Source organism: Ursus americanus, chromosome 23, assembly GCF_024610735.1.
Source record: "Ursus americanus isolate L20-20 chromosome 23, mUrsAme1.1.p, whole genome shotgun sequence".
NCBI classification, from domain to species: Eukaryota; Metazoa; Chordata; class Mammalia; order Carnivora; family Ursidae; genus Ursus; species Ursus americanus.
In genome coordinates, this window is record NC_142149.1 from 13,206,131 (window position 1) to 13,217,184 (window position 11,054).

Consider the following 11,054-nt stretch of genomic DNA (forward strand, 5'->3'; position numbering starts at 1 on the left):
CCTAATGACTAATGATGTCAGACATCTTTTCATATGCTTTTGATCATTTGTGTATCTTCTCTGAGGAAGATTTATTCAAATCCTTTGCCCATTTTGAAAAAATATTTTATTTTTGAGGACTCTCTACATCCAATGTGGGGCTCAAATTCACAACCCCAAGATCAACAGTCACTGGCTCCACCGACTGAGCCCACCAAGTGCCCCTGAATTCTTCCTTTTATTGTTTGTACTTTTGGTGTCATCGCTAAGAAATCATCGCCTCACCCAGGACCATGAAGATTTATTCCTATGTTTTATTCTAAGACTTTTATCATTTTACTTCTCACATTTAGGCTTACAATCCAGTTTGAGTTATTGTTTGTGTATAGTGTAAGATAGGAGTCCAACTTAATTCTTTTAAATGTAGATATTCAGTTGTCCTGGCAACATTTGTTGAAAAGACTATTCTTTCCCCCAAAGACTTGTCTTGGCACCTGAATTTTACAATGGTCCTAAAAGTTAAATCTAATGGCAGGATCTGAACACTAGGGCAAAGTGGTTGTTTCCAGGTATGATGCCACTGCTGACACTTGAACCTGACCTGCAGACCTCTCAGACAGTCAGCCTGCGTCTTGCAAGAAGAGTAGTGGCCTTCTGCTTCCCAAGGTGGCAACAAAGATTTCTGGCTTTTTTAGAGTACCAGTGGTATTCCATTTTTCTTGGCATTGTACATATTGGTTTCCAGTTCCATCAACACCCAGGTGGTGGTCATAGCGATGGAATCTAAGAATTACCCACAGAGCAGTACTGTGTATAACTGTCAGGACTTGGAACCATTAGGTCCAAGCTCAGGTAGCCACCACGGCCACCAGAAACCACCGCTGGTTTGTGAAATGTCTAAGCACCCTGGTATTTTCTGAAGTGATTTTGCAAAAGTAGGAGAGGCTACTAGAACAGGTTGAAAAAGTGACAACTCAGAGCAACTGGGATTTGGGCACTTATTTAAATGAGCCCCTCTATGTACTCACAGGCCCTGCCTGTACTTTGTGTAAGTGTACAGTGTGCAGTGGGGGCCCCGGGGACTCTTCCTGGTGACGCAACTTGTCACGACCTAGGATACAAACGGGAGGAAACCAGCTGGGTACACCAAGGTCAGGAATTTGAGCTGGAACTGGAGGCCAAAGAGCGTAGATGGGCCACAGCCAAAACCAGGAGGGAAACAAAGAGATCTATCAGGAGCCAACGGTCAGCATCCAGGAAGGCAGGATAGAACAGAGACATTGAGTGTAGACAACAGTGTAGTAAGAATGAGACACTCGAGGGGCGCCTGGGTGGCACAGCGGTTGAGCGTCTGCCTTCGGCTCAGGGCGTGATCCCGGCGTTATGGGATCGAGCCCCACATCAGGCTCCTCCACTATGAGCCTGCTTCTTCCTCTCGCACTCCCCCTGCTTGTGTTCCCTCTCTCGCTGGCTGTCTCTATCTCTGTCGAATAAATAAATAAAATCTTTAAAAAAAAAAAGAATGAGACACTCGAGACAGAAACCAAGGATAACATCGTGATTGAGAGTCTGGGTGACCTTGTAGTTGGATTTAGAGGAAAATTGGGTGATTTTCCTGCTGACCAGCCTTTTAGAAACTGCAGAGACGCTCGTTTCTGCATCCCAGAAAGGTGGGTTCCTGCCACAGCTGGTCTGAACATTAGTGCTGGTGATAGCTCCTGACTCAAGGCACATGCGTGGTGAATGGAATGCCCGCTACGTGCCTCACGTGGCACCACGTACACTTGGAGATAGAAGCTACTGCCAGAGAATAAGACAAACCCTGCTCTCAGGAAGCTGAGAAGACAACTGGCTTAGACTGTTTCCAGGGTGAGGGCACCTGGCATGCTCATTCGATAGAGCATGAGTTCAAGCCCCATATTGGGTGCAGAGTTTACTTATTTGTTTTTTTAGTATTTTATTTATTTGAGAGAGAGAGTGAGCGAGAGAGCACAGGAGCAGGGGCAGAGGGAAAGGGAGAAGTAGACTCCCCGCTGAGCACAGAGCCCGACAGGGAGCTCGATCCCAGGACCAACCCAGGGGACCATGACCCGAGCCGAAGGCAGATGCTTAAATGATTGAGGCACTCAGGTACCCCAAGTTTACTCTCTTAAAAACTTAATAAAGAGTATTTCCAGGGTGGACACAGGTCCTGGGGCTGTGGAGTCTCCACTCAGATTAAGCACCATGGCAATCAATGTGACCAGCCCTAATTCACAGACACACGTCCAGGGCAACACAGCTAATAAAAGAAAGAGCTAGAATTAAAATGTAAATTTCTTGGGGCGCCTGGGTGGCTTAGTCGTTAAGCGTCTGCCTTCAGCTCGGGGCGTGATCCCGGTGTTCTGGGATCGAGCCCCACATCAGGCTCCTCCTCTGGGAGCCTGCTTCTTCCTCTCCCACTCCCCCTGCTTGTGTTCCCTCTGTCACTGGCTGTCTCTCTGTCAAATAAATAAATAAAATCTTTTTTTAAAATAAATAAATAAATAAAATATAAATTTCTTTATTCTCATACGGGTTTTTTCCTTTCTTCTACACCATGGAAGACTCAGAGGGACGGCAGAAGAGAGAATTAAAAGGACTGAAACTTGATTATTTCTATATGGAAGAATGATAGAGAAGAAAGTTAAAGGGGAAGAGATAATATATGGAGAGGGTCGAAAGGAATGCAAGCAGTGAGAGAGATGGGCAGGTGTTAGGGAGCGTATTGTCATGGTTCTGCAGAGAGACAAAACCAGTAGATTATATACATACGTGTGTGCGTGTATGTGTATATTATATGTAACATACACAATACAGACACATACATATATATACACACTTATAACAAGATTTATCATAAGAAATTGACTCACGCAGGGGGCACCCAGGTGGCTCAGATGGTTAAGTGTCTGCCTTCGACTCAGGTCATGATCCCAGGGTCCTAGGATCCAGCCCCATATGGGGCTCCATGCTTGACGGGGAGCCGGCTTCTCCCTCTCCTACTGCTCCCCTGCTTGTGCTCTCTCACTCTATCAAATAAATAAATAAAATCTTAAAAAAAAAAAAAAGAAAGAAAGAAAGAAAGAAAGAAAGAAAGAAAGAAAGAAAGAAAGAAATTGACTCACACTATTTCCGAGGCTGAGAAATCTCGATCTGTAATCAGCACGCTGGACATCCAAAGAGCCAAGGCTACAGCGCCAGTCCAAGTTGGAAGGCCTGAGATGCCGGAGAGCTGACGGTGCAAGCTTGAGTCTGAGGACAGGAAAGGATCAGTATTCCAGCTCATGCAGTCAGGCAGTTCTTCCATACTCAGCCTTTTTGTTCTACTCAGGTCTTCAACAGATTGGATGAGGCCCACCCACATTAGGGAGGGCAATCTGCTTTACTCAATCTACCAGTTGAAGTGTGAACCTTCCCCAGAGACATTCTCACAGACATGCCCACAGTCATGTTTGACCGCATGTCTAGGCACCCTGTGGCCCAGCACAGCTGACACATAAAATCAACTCTCACTGGGAAGGAAGTATCAATGCGTCACTTTCCAGAGGGTCCCAAAGACCCAGGCAACTGGCCTCACCCCATGTTGGGGAGCTTTGTAGGTAGAGAAGAGATTCTCTAAGAGGGTGGTACTGCTCCCCATGAGACTTTTGAAATCTGTAGGGATGTTTTCTACTTTCATAATCATTGGGGGAATGGTTGGAAAATCATTTAATGATTAGAAACCAGGGATGGTGGACATCCTGCTATACACATGGTAACGTAGGATTTTCAAATATCCCACTGGATATTCACAGAGGCAGAGATGATCATGTGGGTATTAATTATATAAGTTCTATCTCAGCCTAGAACCTGACTGTTTTACATTATAATCTCAGAGTATCTTACCATATTTTCATTAAACATAAAAGTTTGGGGAATCCAGCTGTCATATAAATTCAGGGACAACTGTGCTTGGTTTTGTACGTGTGTCTGAATCCATTTGGGCTGCTATAACAAGATACCATAGGGACGCCTGGCTGGCTCAGTCGGTAGAGCACATGACTCTTGATCTCCAGGCCGTGAGTTTGAGGCCCATGTTGAGTGTGGAGTTTACTTTATTTATTTTTATTTTGGGGGGTGTGGTGTAGAGTTTACTTTTAAAAATTACCATAAACTGGGTGGTTTATAGACAAGAGAAATTTCTTTCTTACAGTTCTGAAGACTCGTAGTCCAAGATCGAGAGGCCTGCCTGGCTGGGTTCTGGTGAAGGCTGCCTCTCAGGTTGCAGACTGCCAACTTCTCCTCGTATCTTCGCGGGATGGAAGGGGCAAGCTAGTTCCGTGGGCTCTCTTAAAGGAGGGCACCGATTCCATTCATGAAGTCTCCAACCATAATGACCTCATTACTTCTCAAAGGCCCCACCTCCTAATACTATCACCTTGGCCATTAGGTCTTCAACATATGAGTGGGCAGAGGGACCCATAAAGTCAGCTAGAGCAACAGGGCTCTCCAAGGGTTATTTACTCTTTCAGAAAGGGTGTCTTCAATGGCCACTTTCCTTGTGATGTATAAGTCGGTAACACCATTCCTCTATACCAACGGACCTTCACGGTGTCTCATCCGTGGTGATTCCATACAGAGATACAAGCATCTGCTTACTTCCTTCTGTCTTCTAATGTAGTCAAGCCCAAGCATTTACCTATTAAGATATTTTAGTTATATAATTTGTAAGTGACCTCAGCACCCAACATGGGGCTCAAACTTACAACCCCGAGATCAAGAGTTGCATGCTCTACTGACTGAGCCAGCCAGGAGCTCCCACTGATATTATTTCATTATAAATTACTTACCATTTATTTCTCCTTTATATTGGGGCTTCTTATCGTGGGGCTTTGTTCTGGGAGTTCTGTATGTAGGTATGTTATTTTATGTATGAATTTCATTTCAGGAGAACAGAGGGCATTACAAAAGATTTGCTTAAAAGGAAGGCTCTGGGTCTGATCCAGTTGAAAATGACTAAGCCAGAGAAGGATATGGTTCCCAGCTACCCACCCTCTCCCATTCAGGGGGACTTGGGTATGTTCCTAAACCCTTCACAAAAGAGGTGCTCCTACACTAATTAGCATTGAATATGTATTTGGTTTAGAGAGGGGCCAGCAAAGTTACCCAGAGCAGGCAAAGGGTAGCTCCTTTGTCCAAGATCCCCTCCAGGCATCAGCAACCCCCCTCTTCATGGATCATTAACAGCAAAGAGCATCCCCCCAAGGGTGAGCACACAACCAGGGAGACCTGCCCGATTACCAGCTCCACAAAGAACAGCTCGAGTCACCATTAGGAATGGAAGAGGACAGAGCCTTGGCGGGGTATGGGGTCCATGAATGCAAATAGACTTTGCCCTCGCCCTTCTCCCTGGGAAGTATCTCACAAGATTCCTTCATTCTTTCAGGCAGCCATTCTGGTTTTCCGAGGGCCACAGCAGGTCCTAGTGTCCCCAGTTCTCATCCTGATTCTTACCCCTTCTGTCCCTTCCTCTCCATAAAATTTCTTGCCTCTGTACATCTTCTTCTGACATTTTCCCAAGCTCATTCTCCCAGGCTCATCTTACCACTCAGGACTGCCAACCCACCCCTTCAAATCCTGGCTTAGGGCGTGATGTTTTCAGTCCAGACTTGCCTCCTACTTTGCTCCTTCCCAAGACGCAACCCCCGTTCCCCTTTGCACCACGAGCCAGAGAACAGGTCTGACCCGGCCCTGCTCAGGACCCAGTTTCACTCTTGTTCCATCGCCCCCCTAACTGCTGACCAAAGACACCCTCCCCCAAGCCCAGTGCTGACTCCCAAGCTCCTGACCTGTGCCAGAATCCAAGGCCCAATTTGTCAGGGAGAGACGGATGAGGGCCTCACCTCTGCCTTTGCAGAGACCTGAGCCACCGACCCCGATCATCTGTCCCCTAGTTGCTACTGCTCTCAGAGGTGAGGATGGGCTCTCCCACCTCCACCACCTTTTTTTCACCTTTGCGAAAGAAATTAAGAACAACTAGCGCCTGGTGTCTATACCCGAGAGCAGCCCTTACTGGAGAAGCCTAAATCGGCTACTCACCCTGCAAAGTTCTCCTCACCATTTCTCTTAGGGCATTTCCGGGGTTTGTGTTGAACCAAGTATTTCCGAGGCTTGCTAGACAACACAAGATTACACCCAAGATGGATGCAGATGATCACGTCTTCCTTACACCTCCAACCCCTGATCACGAACACCTGGCCACTTGCTACCTGTGAAATACACGAAGTCTGTTAGAACCCCAAATATAATTCAGTCTCTTTCTCTTTTTTTTTTTTCTTTTGATAATTCAGAAACAGCATCTTAAGTACTCTGTGATGGAGTAGAGAATTATTTTCTTGCAAATCTTTCCCTTCTCTCTCTTCAGGCAGCCCTTGTCCTTAAACCTCCTCCCCTCCCCGCCCCCTCCTCCACCCTCTTCCCCCATCCGTCACCCTTCCTCGAAGGAAGGCTCAAGCCTCCCTCGGCTCCTTCTCTTTCTGTGTCTTGCAAATTTCACAGGCCTCTGGTGTCAAAAGATGTTGATGGCCTCTCCTCCTCGACCCAGTTCCTGCTGCTTCTGCCGAGCCGCGGGAGGGCTCCGGGAACTCAGTACTTCCCGGCTTTCCCAGGGAGACCGGAAGAGCGGGCTCTGGTTTCAAAGATGCGGGCAGATTACACTCGGAGCTGCGGCCCGTTTCTCCTCCTGTATTCAAAAGCAAACATCTCTTGCCTTGATGAGGATTAATTGTCTCCCCAAACCTTCTCCTGTCTGGACGACATAAGAAACTTGTATCCCTTCTATTAACCCAGCTTTGACTGTTTCCAGTAAACTAATCCCTTAAACCCCAAGCTTCGTGAGCTTGCACAGTTGCTAGCCCACAGTTGCATGACAAAGCATCCTACCTCGGCCAACAATGATTGTCGGCAGGCCCAAATTGCTAGGAAGTTTCTCCCTCCGACCACAGGTCTGGCGCCTTGGGGATGTGGGCAAGATAAAAGTTCAGTTCGCCCAGCCTCATTACAATTACAATTGTTATTCATGCCTCTGCACCCTCCCCACCAGGCTGGGAGAGCCCGGGGAAGGGCTGTTTGCAAATTCTTTAAAAATTGAGTCAGCAAATGTCTGACCTAAATAGTAAATCTCTAATAAATAGAACTCCAATGACAAAAACAACACCAATAAAACAACAACAAATCTATATTTCCAGGCTAGAGAGTGTGATTACCTAGGTTAAGCCAGATATCCAAATTCACTGTACAAATGTTGCTGTGCTGCTTTGGGGACACAGACACACCGTAAACACCCTCTCGTTTCCCATTCCCCACTTTCTTTCTTTAAATTTTTTAAGTAAGCTCCACACCCAACGTAGGGCTTGAACTCAGGACCTTGAGTCGCGTGGTCTTCTGACTGAGTCAGCCAGACGCCCCTCCCAGGTCATCACTTTCAAACCGAAATCAGAACCCCTGTCATGAAAGCCCATGACTGCCCTTTTGACAGGTTGGTAAAATTGAGCAAATGTCCAGGGCTACCAGGCCATTTTAACTAAATCCCATGCGGGGCGCCTGGCGGGCTCAGTCGACAGAGCGTGCAACTCTTGATTTGGGGGTTGTGAGTCCAAGCCCCACGTAAGGTGTAGGGATTACATTTTAAAAAATCTTTTTAAATAGAGAAATCATATGAAATTTTATCTAAAAACCCAATATTTTAAAGGCCATGAAATCTTTCCATTTGGTGATTTCTTCAGCTTATGACAATCAATTGTACTGACGTTTATTTATTCATGTGAGTAATCTCTTAAAATCTTTTAAAAAAATTAAATAAGTCAAAGAGAGACCCCGCTGAAGAAGTCACCTTAAAAAAACAAAGATTTTATTTTTAAGTCATCTCTATCCGCAACATGGGGCTCAAACTCGAAACCCCAAGATCAAGAGTCACAGGCCTTCCGGGGCGCCTGGGTGGCACAGCGACTAAGCGTCTGCCTTCGGCTCAGGGCGTGATCCCGGCGTTAGGGGATCGAGCCCCACATCAGGCTCTTCCGCTAGGAGCCTGCTTCTTCCTCCCCCACTCCCCCTGCTTGTGTTCCCTCTCTCGCTGGCTGTCTCTATCTCTGTCGAATAAATAAATAAAATCTTTAAAAAAAAAAAAAAAAAGAGTCACAGGCCTTCCAACTAAGCCAGCCAGCCACCCCACGAAGTCACCTTTTAAGCCAAGCAGTTTGCTCCGGGATCTTACGGAACTGAGTTTCAGTTTCCCCAGAAGTGTTCATTCAGGTGCCGCAGGTTGTGTTGGCCAAAGCAGAGACATCTCCTTGCTCAGCTAAGAGACGCTCCAGGTCTAGCCCAGGGTGGAGAATGAGTCAGTCTCCGGGTTTTTGCTGGGCCGCTATCATCTTAGCAACCGATTTTGCAATATCTTCACGAGTGAAGGAGAGGCTTCTGATCATAGTCTCATTTATTGCCAATCAGAGAATACGGCCCCGTCAAAGGGAACGAACCTTGAGCCACGAAGGCCTTCTGGTAATTCCTTCTCTCACTCACCAATGTAAAGCCAGGGGCACCCACCAATGAGATGTTGCAGTTCATCTGTGGAGAGCTGAGCGCAGCTGGGTAACCTGAGAGAAATTGCCCAGCTGTGGCCCGGCTGCCACGGCACTCGGAGGCCCGGGGAGAATGGCAAAGAGCACACAGATAAACCGTGTGGGGCACAAATCGCTTTCACTTAGGTGGCCTTATTAATGGATGCATTGGCAGGGATTTTATATTTGTCTATTCAAGCCGGGGGTCATTTTTCCTCTGGCTTGAAATAAAAAGCTATTCTAAAAAAAAAGAAAAAAATTTTTTTCGTTTTAAATTCCAGAGGTTACCCCCCCCTTAGCAAGGGCCTGGGAGAGCCAGATGATGGTGTTGTCTTCCCAGGCCAGTGCCAGGGTAAAGGAAAAAGGAAGGCAAGAGAAGAAAGGGTTTCATGTTTAGTTTACGTATGAAGTCTTGGGGAGAAGCCATCGACCTCGATGTCGGCTACTTCTCCTCCGGGTCAGTTGGATTCGGATTCGGATTCGGATTCGGATTCGGATTTGGATTTGGAGATCTCCAGTGTTTGTCCAGGACCACATACCAGGCAGAGCCTTCTTCAGCTGTGAGAAAGATCGTCAAGCTTCAGGTCTCTGAACTTTGGCAGCCATCTGGGTCGCGGGGAGGACCTGGTATCCTCCTTTCCAAGGAGATTCAAAGGCAGTCTTTGTTCTTAGAGACTCCAGATCAGAGGGTGGGAGATGCTTGGAAATGATAGTTTGATGAGTCACAGCCAGATATTTGAGGAAACTGAAAGAATTCAGGATCCAGTGCAATTCACAGGTAAGCAACAGAACCACCAAGAGAATTAGGATGAGGATCTCCAAAAGCACAAACGTCATTTTTCTTTCTACAACTACTCCCAACTTTTTAGTAAAGATAGTCACAGTAGGGGCGCCTGCGTGCCTCAGTCTGCTGAGCATTAAACTCTTGATTTCGGCTCACGGCGCGATCTCAGGGTCCTGGGATGGGGCCCGGCATCAGGCTCACAGGCTCAGCAGGGAGTCGGCTTAAGGATTCTCTCCCTGCCCCCACTTGAGCGTACACTTGCACGCTCTCTCTCTCTCAAATTAATAAATGGTTTTAAAAATGAATTTTAAAATAAATAAATACCAAAGGTACTCACAGTAAAACTACTTTGTTTGCATTAGACGTGCCCTCTTTATTTACATAAGGACAAAAAGAGTAGTGATTGATAATATAAGCTCTTTTTAACATTGCTTTGCTCGGGGTGCGGGGGGAGATTGCTTTGCTGGAAACTTGTAAGCAAGATACTGGGCCAATTTTTCCAAAGGGCTTTATTGGTCCTGTAAAGTCAAACTTAGTTCCTTAAAACTGTCTGGTCATATCTGAGTCTATGCACGTGTCTCTCAAATAGCTTCTAGTCGAAGCTTTGGTGATATAACCAATATTTATTTATTTATTTATTTATTTATTTATTTATTTATTTATTTATTTATTTTTAAGATTTTATTTACTTATTTGACAGAGAGAGACACAACGAGAGAGGCAACACCAGCAGGGGAGTGGGAGAGGGAGAAGCAGGCTTCCCGCCTAGCAGGGAGCCCAATGTGGGGATGTGGGGCTCTATCCCAGGACCCTGGGATCATGACCTAAGCCAAAGGCAGATGCTTAATGACTGAGCCACCCAGGCGCCCCAATATTTCCATTTCTGTCTTGTTACGAGGAAAAGATTCTTTTTTGAATTTATGTGAGTAACTAACTATATTCCTATGAAAAGAATATTCCAGAAAAATATTTAAAAGTTTCTGAATTTCAGGGGCCCCTGGATGGCTCAGTCGGCTGCCGTCTGACACTTGATTATGGCTCGGGTTGTGATCTCAGAGTCGTGGGATCAAGCCCTGTGTGGGGCTCTGCGCTCAGCACAATCGCCTTGAGATTCTATCTCCCGCTCCCTCTGCCCCTCTCACTTGTGCTCTCGCTCAATTAAATAAATACATTAAAAAAAAAAGTCACATGCTCCACTGATGGAGTCAGCCAGGCAGCCCACAAGTTCATTTACTCTCACGTCAATGATACCTCAATTAAAAAAAAAAAAATTAACTCATTTACTTAATTAAATTCATTCTAATCTTAGCCAGTCCTGACCACACACAAAATTCCTCTGTTGTACTATTTTTAGTAGTTTTAATTACATACTTTATAATTTTTAACCCTTAGAAGCCTTAATTTCTAGTGAAAACTAAGAAGTAAGCAATTAAGAACTGTCCTTTACGTTTGCATTCTATGGATTGGCACACAAATACTTTTTATAATTTCTAGACATGTACTATTTTTCATAGAAAATTTCCCAGTGTGCCATAAAACACGTTTACTAATAGACCTAAATATCTTTAGTTCCTCCGTAGAAGGAAGTGAAACATAGAAAAACCTAGTAATTAATGTTTCAGTAGTTTATCTTTTTGAACATGATCTGGGTATTTAGTGAATTTAACTTGACTCAT

The 11,054-nt window shown here is 45.6% G+C and overlaps 1 long non-coding RNA gene across 1 annotated transcript; it reads right to left on the reverse strand.

Annotated features, from left to right (window-relative positions):
- Positions 1 to 2,879: 2,879 nt before the first annotated feature.
- On the reverse strand, positions 2,880 to 6,721 carry LOC123803054 (uncharacterized). The gene is made up of 5 exons (XR_006782737.2): positions 6,471 to 6,721; positions 6,079 to 6,248; positions 4,191 to 4,678; positions 3,126 to 3,252; positions 2,880 to 3,029 (listed from the first exon to the last, which is right to left on the reverse strand). It is a non-coding gene; the product is annotated as an uncharacterized LOC123803054 (long non-coding RNA).
- Positions 6,722 to 11,054: the final 4,333 nt, after the last annotated feature.